The sequence below is a fragment of the Octopus bimaculoides genome, chromosome 16 (genome assembly GCF_001194135.2).
Source record: "Octopus bimaculoides isolate UCB-OBI-ISO-001 chromosome 16, ASM119413v2, whole genome shotgun sequence".
Lineage (NCBI taxonomy): Eukaryota > Metazoa > Mollusca > Cephalopoda > Octopoda > Octopodidae > Octopus > Octopus bimaculoides.
Window position 1 is genome coordinate 57,250,627 of NC_068996.1, and position 8,204 is coordinate 57,258,830.

An 8,204-nucleotide genomic window follows, 5' to 3' on the forward strand; every position below is an offset into this window, starting at 1 on the left:
TATATATATATATATATATATATATATATATATATATATATATATATATATGTGTGTCTATGTGAGTAATTCTACACATATAATACAGACATACATAAACACATACCTACACACATACACACATTGGTAAAATGTTCATGTCCATACTTCAATATGTCATTCTACTCTTATTAGAAATCTCTTAGCCTACCTTAACAGCCACTCTGAAATTGTATTTAAGGGCACTGTTTTTATGCTTATAACTAAATCAGGGATTGGTTTGAATGTTTGACATATTTTTCTCTATTTGTTCTGGTACACAAATTACTGACATTTCAACAGTGTTAATTTTTCATACTCTATGATGGAGTATACCCAAAGATTTCCTCTGCATACACAAATTCATTAAATTTATCAAACAGGCTGTCATAGACATCTTTCATGTAATGACTGTGATGTTTTATAAACATGACATATATGTGCACGTATATAATCAATCAACTTCATTTTATTGTCCACTCATCCAGGTTTTGCATTAGCAGGATGGAATTTATTGACAGATTTTTGACAGCCAGATGCCCTCCCATCAGCATCTCACTGTGTGATTCAGCATACACTTCTAGACATATATATGTTTATGTGTGTGAACACACACACACACACACACACACACACACATGCACACATATACATCATCATCATCAACATGTGAGAGTGTGTGTGTGCGTGCATGTGTATATATATATATATATATATATATACATACAGATTGATTGATTGATTTACGTATGTATATGTGATATACCCATCCATCCATCCATCCTTCCTTCCTTCCTTCCTTCTTCTGCTAAATTCAGTTTTTAAAATTAGTTATTATTTTGTATTATTGTAAATGAGATTATCAAAACATTTTTTTTTCTTTTCTTTATGTACATTTACTGGTCACCACTTCTGCACTTTATCAGTATATTGTTTGAAGTCGTCATCCACACAACACCACACAATGTCACAAAAGTAAGGCATAAGAATTTCAATAGCTTGAAGCAAGTTACATGGTAAAACTGCAAGGAATATTGTTATCTATTGCTTTAAACAATAAAAGAACATTACATATACTTCATGACGCCAGCAAACAGTGCATCTCATATACACACAACAACAAAAAAAAGGTGCTGAAGAAGAAAACAGTCAACTGTTATGAAATTTGATTGGAAACAAGGACACATTTCTAAAGTGAAGCATATTTTAATGATAAATGTCAAAACCTAATTACATGAAGAAAATATCATTAACGAGAAAGCATAAAAAGAAAAGATCAGCAATCTACTCTCAGTGAAGCTAAGGTTAAAAACATTCTTACCTTTTAGTGAAAGAGCAATTACATGAGTGTTTGTATGTACATATTTGTGTGTGTCTGTGTGTGTGTGTGTACATACACAGAAAAATATTACATGCATGCTTATATATGTATGAATATATACTTGCATATGTATATATACACATATATGCAGTATATGTATGTGTGTGTACAGAAATATGTAAAATTCTATAAATATAAATATGTATGTATACACACGCGCACACACACAAACACACATACACAAATATACACATTAATATATAACTATACATATCTATATAACAATATAGGCATATAAAATATTATACATTTTAGAGTTACATATCTGCACACACATTTATAATATTTATATATACTTAAAACACATGACTATATGTGTATGCATAGATGTGTGTGCTTAGATATGCATATAATGTGTTAATAATTTATGTACATCACAATGTGAAATAAATAAATGAATAAATATATTTACATGAACCAAATAAAAGTAAACAAAATTATAAAAAGTGAAATAAAAACCTATTAACTTTATCTAACTCTTGTTAGGTTTCCGACAGTTCATCTCATACAGGCACAAACTGTAATCATCTGACAACAGTAAGCATCAGCAGATGTTTGTATGTGTGTACGTGTAGATAGTTATACTTACACACACACACACACAGAGTGTGTATACTGTCAAATGTTTACAATATAACTATTCTGCACTTTAAATTCTGACTTAGCTGAGGTGGAAATTCAAGGGACTCAATAAGCCATTCTCATCATTTTTTTTTATAAACTATACAAGAGAAATAACAGTATATTTCATTACTATGCACAAATTTTAGCACCAATAAATGTTCATGTGTGTGGGTGTGTGCGTGTGTATTTCATCATCATCATCATTTACCATATTCCATGCTGGCATGGATTGGATAGTTTGTCAGCGTCCAGCAAGCTGCAGGGTTGTGCTGAGTCCCGGTGTCAGCTTCAGCATCATTTCTATGGCTGGATGCCCTTCCTAAATTCGACCACTTCACAAAGTGTATTGGATACTTTTTTCCCTGTGACTGGCACTAATGGTGTTTCCAGAGGACATAAAAGAACAGAGAAAAGGGAAAAGAAAAAAAAGCTCCTGCTTCTGAGTGAGGATAATTGAGAGGACAGGGATGGCTTCATGTCAGGTATTGAGAGACAGAGGGAAAAGCACAGGTGTCTTGCTATAGAGGAATGTCAAGGTACAGGAAAGTGAGCAGGATATGGACAGTGGGTTAGGGAAGGGGAGGAGATAGTTAATAGAGATAGGGAGTGGGTGTATCACCAATATCATCATAACTTCAACATCCACTTTTCCATGCTTGCATGAGTTGGATAGAATGTATTGAGGTAGCTTTCTCACCACTGGATATCCTTCTTGTCAAGAACTCTCACACAGGCAAGATGATCAGATATGTTTCACAAAAGACTGGAAATGAACACGATCACTTGTAATGACTGTGACGCCCACTCATAACCATCATGTGATATCCAGATGCAATGACAACCATCATGTGATGTGTGCACATACACACATATGACATGTTTCTTTCAGTTTTTGTTTACCAAATCTATTCACCAGGCATTGGTCATCTCAGGACTAAAATAGAAGATGCTTGTCTAGGGTATCATGCAATGGGACTATACCAGAAATCACACAGTTTTTGAAGTATATCAGGCACAACTTCTTAGCATAATATAAAATACATACATGTATGCATACAGATACTAACAGACTGACTGGGAAAATACAATATTATTTTTAAACCTTTGTCTGAAGAATTACGGATAGGAGATTCTATACATGTCCCTTCGACATGCATACCTCTGTGACTCCATTTCTGAAGTGAAACACATGTAAAATGGAATTAAAAGTGTACCAAACACTTCCGGTCTTCTGTTTTCATGGGTAATTACTCTGCAAACAGAATTCACCAGAAATTTCAAATGCTATGTGTATCTCATTTCAAATAAAATGTCTAAATACATACATTTGATTACTAGAACGTGCATATGTGTTTCACAAGGACACAGCTTGGATCATAGCCCTATCTATACACTATATACACACATACATAAATCTGTATGCAAACACATTGTTGCATGGTTAAGAAGCTAGCTTCCCAGCCATGTAGTTTTAGGTTCAGTCCTATTGCACAGCATCTTGGACAAGTGTTTTCTATTTTTGTCCTGGGCCAACCAAATCCTTGTGAGTGGATTTGGTCAACAGAAACTGAAAGAAGATCATTATGAATAGATTGGCAAGATTGTAGAAGAAGAGTGGGAGAAGTGAGAAGTGTAGTGAGGGGACACAAATAGAGGGAAACGTTGTTAGGAGATATGTTGTGAGGAAGAGATTCAACAAGGACATATTGTGTGCATGTAAGTCCACAAGGGTGCATACAGTGAGTGGGAGGTAGAGAGGAGGGGAATAGAGTGAGGGGTGAATTGAGTGGGGGATGGAGGTGTTAGGAAGATGGGTTGAAGGGGAGAAGTTTGTCAAAGACAAACTGTGTGCAGTAGGACGCGTGGGGAGCATGGACTTAAAGGACATGCCCATACAGTCTTCATTTTACTTTGCTGGATCACCAATTAGTTCAGTCTTTTGTCAGATAGATATAGATGTGTGTGTGTGTGTGTCCTTATCTTTATATCACATGATGGTTATAAACAAGCTTTATCTTATACAAATGAGGTGTTTAGTAAAACACAGGTAAAGTTTTGCAACTTTCAGAATGTGATATCTTGGCAAGGAATGAAGTTAGGAAGCTGGTTTTGGTCTTAAAATGACGGTGAAGAACTCCTCGAATCATTCCATTTATGTAAAATTATCTATTTATGTATGCATCTGAAAGATGAAACAATGACTGTATCTTCCTCATTTTGTAGAATATACCGGTACTACCAAATGGTATGCTGCATTGCATATTTTAGCTATAATACCTAGGAAAAAAAACATACAGAGATCCTCCTAGAGGCATTGTTTGTGTTTTAATATACCAATGCAAGTATCTTTATGAGGTAAGTAAGACAAGATAGTAAGATAATAGCTCGTTATTGTTACAATGGTAACGAGGAATATTAGAAAATGAGCCATAACACCTTGAAAAACAATACAGGGGTCATACCAAAGTTATTGATTGAGCATGTGTGTTTACGATGGTGCTAAACTGTCTGGTCCAAGTTTGGGTGAGTGAGTGTCGTGTCAATAGCATCGAGGTACAATTTTTTCAGTCGGATTTTTGACCTTATTGTAAGCCTCACCAGTACTTCCTCCCAAATTTTTCGGATTCTAGACATCAAGACAAAGAAAATGATATACTAACTTCAAAAATGACCTGGCAGGCACTTATGACAACCTGTTATTAAACACTTCAAATAATGTTGGTCAGTTCCAGTGTTTCTTGTGGCTGTTTGGAAACAAGTGACAATTGGTAATAGGAAAGGTATCCCAATGTAAAAATTTGTCTCATCAGACTCATGCAAGCATGGAAAAGTGGATGTTAAATGGTGGTGGTGGTGGTGGTTGTGGTGATGGTGGTGGTGGTGGTGGTGGTGGTGGTGGTGGCTGCGGCAGGCTTGTATTTGTACATGTACATAAGTATGTGTGTATGCATGAAGATAACTGAATGCCTACACAAATATTAAACATCACTTATGAAATCCCTATACACAAAAGCCTTTAGATTTTCTCCAATATAAAAAAAATGGCTGTTTTAAAAGAAATTCATAGAATAAAACAAACATGAGTCAAAAGTGGACGTACAAATAATTTAGTAGACCAAACTATGAAACAATAGGTTAACAAATTCTACAAAGTAAAATCAACAGTAAAAACAAACAAGTGATATCATAAAGTATGACATGAACCAAATGCACTGTGGCTATAGAATAAATGAGAAACAAAAATGCATCAAACGGGCCACAGCATGAGTTACACCCAATCGCAAACTGGTGCCATTAATAATATATTACATAAAAAAACAAAAATCCCATTGCAACGACATTAAAAGAATCGACAATAACAACAAAACACAAGGATTGGAGTGAGGGGGTTGTTTGATTTTTGTTTGTTTTTGTTTTTGCAAGTGACTGAATAAACTAGATGACTAATAATACAATATAGAAATTTATATGCAAATATCGAGTGTTGAAAACTTTGTGACATATTTCCTGGCTGCCTGACCATTGTATATATATAACAAGGAACCATAGGAACTAAACATTCCAACACGTCACATTACACAACAGAAAACAAAGCCGAGGGGAGAAAAAAAGGGTGAAAAATAAAAAAAGACATTAGTTGGTTTCTATGACAATCTTACAGTGGATAACCTCCTCTGAAAAACTGGTTGATAGTTTGTGATATGGAATAGTAAGTTGAAGATATGTATGTTTTGACTGTTGCTTGTTGTTGCTGAAACACTTTACCTGAATCTATGTGGAGACGTGGCATGCACAAATGAAAGAAATAAACATAACAACAGTCAAGCCATTACGTGATTGTTGAGCAAAACTCTTGAATAGAAATAGACAAAATATTTTCAAGTTCAACAATAGCGAATGAGAAAAGAGAAATAACAGCAATCTGAGAGTCTGAGAGAACATAAGTATAGATATTCTCTCTCTCTCTCTCTCTCTCTCTCTCTCTCTCTCTCTCTCTCTCTCTCTCTCTCTCTCTCTCTCTCTCCTTTGTTGTACTCTCAATTATAGGTGCAGGAGTGGCTGTGTGTTAAGTAGCTTGCTTACCAACCATATGGTTCCGGGGGTTCAGTCCCACTGCGTGACACCTTGGGCAAGTGTCTTCTACTATAGCCTTGTGAGAGGATTTGGTAGACGGAAACTGAAAGAAGCCTGTCGTATATATGTATATGTATATATATGTGTGTGTGTGTATGTATGTTTGTGTGTCTGTGTTTGTCACCCCACCATCACTTGACAACTAATGGTGGTGTGTTTACGTCCCCATAACTTAGCGGTTCGGCAAAAAGCGACCGATAGAATAAGTACTAGGCTTACAAAGAATAAGTCTTGGGGTCGATTTGCTCGACCAAAGGTGATGCTCCAGCATGGCCACAGTCAAATGACTGAAACAAGTAAAAGAGTATATATACATATATATATATATATGGATGGTTCTGTGTCAATTTTAACAATGATTATTCAATTGTTTGATCAACTGAATTACCTGGTCATGGAATCAACTTGTAAATCTCCAAGTATTCCTACTACACATGATGTACCCTAAATATAATCTTTAGACAGAATTTACATGGCACAGCATGTGCAACAAAACTACTTTTGTTTGATTACAAGTACAATCTATCTGATAGGCTCCTCTCTAGATTCCATCTACTCAATTTCACTTGTAAAATATGGATTAACCCAAGGCCATAAAAGACAACATTTGTTCAAGATGCTATGCTTTGAGATTGAACCCAGGACCTCACAGTGGTGAAGTGAACTTCTTCAACTTTCAGCCAACATAGAGATACCTATATATATATATATATATATATATATATATATATATATATACACACACACACACACACACACACACACACACAACCTTTAGACCAGTTCCACTGTTTGAACCCATAAAAAGTATTGGATTTTGTCATGGAGAAAAAATATTCTTTCTTTAGAAAAAAAAAGGGTGTTGAAATATCATTTTCACCGTAGAGCACCCTCTCATTGACAAATGGATAGGTTCCTTTCAGTTTTTATCTACTAAATCCACTTGCAAGAGTTTTGTCAGCCTGGAAGGCAAGGTGTCACACAGTGGGATTGAACCTGTGCCTATGTGATTAAGAAGCAAACTGCTCAACCGCACCCTTATGCCTCTGTCTGTTTGATCATTCCATTGGGTCACCATGGCTAGTAGGGGTCAACATGGCTTTTGTTTTATTTTCCTTTTATTACACTTTTATATTTTCTAAAAACTGGTTAAACATCATGAATTGGTATAAGAGAGGGCTTTAAATAATTTTAGGTTGTAGCTGTAGGTACAATGGTCTAGGATAGACTACATTCGCCTCTATTCCCCTCTCTAACTATCTGTGACCCTCCTCTCACACTCTTACAAACTTACCCACCCAACCTTCCCCATCCTCTGTCTGTAATCTCTCTTATACACACTTTCATGTACCTTAAATGTACATTCGGACTTCTTGTCACCACCATCATTGTCTTCTTTCTAGCTATTCCCACTCCACCCTTATATAATGTAGGGTAGCAATGTACCTCCTCTATAGCAACAATACATCTGTTCTTGTCCTTCCATCATACCTCTCAACATAAAGCCACCCCCACCTACCTAGGAAGCTTCTTTTTCTCTGACTTGTATGTTATTTGACAACCTTTATGCATGTCAATGTCACTAAAAGAGCACCCAGTATATTTTGTAAAATGGTTGGCTTACGAAGGACATGCAGCCATAGAAAACGTGAAAAAAGAGAAGAATGAGTGCTAAACAATAAAGACAATCATGATTAATATGATGTCAGTGACAACGTCGACGATGAGGATGATGATTTGTTTGGTGTAGGATGACAAAATGTCAGAACATACACCTTGCAGTATTTCTTCTGGCTATTTACATTCGGAGTTCAAGTTTTACCAAGTTCAGCTATACATTGCATTCAATTTGATTTGATAAAATTAAGTACCAGTCATGAACTGGGGTTGATGGCATCGATTAACTGATTCTATGTATAGCTACATTGGTATGTATTGGTATGTATTGGTATGTATTGGTATGTATTGGTATGTATTGGTATGTATTAGTATGTATTGGTATGTATTGGTATGTATTGGTATGTATTAGTATGTATTGGTATGTATT

General features: G+C 35.5%; 1 protein-coding gene and 1 long non-coding RNA gene across 3 annotated transcripts in view; one reads left to right on the forward strand and one right to left on the reverse strand.

The window, feature by feature from the left end:
• The window catches only part of LOC106872444 (uncharacterized), a 19,592-nt gene extending 17,492 nt beyond the window's left edge, over nt 1-2,100 (reverse strand). The window contains exon 1 of the long non-coding RNA XR_001409776.2: nt 1,867-2,100. This is a non-coding gene — a long non-coding RNA (uncharacterized LOC106872444). The remainder of the gene's footprint in view (nt 1-1,866) is intronic.
• The window catches only part of LOC106872443 (kinesin-like protein KIF26B), a 550,311-nt gene that overhangs the window by 470,183 nt on the left and 71,924 nt on the right, over nt 1-8,204 (forward strand). The gene's annotated exons all lie outside the window — the stretch shown is intronic.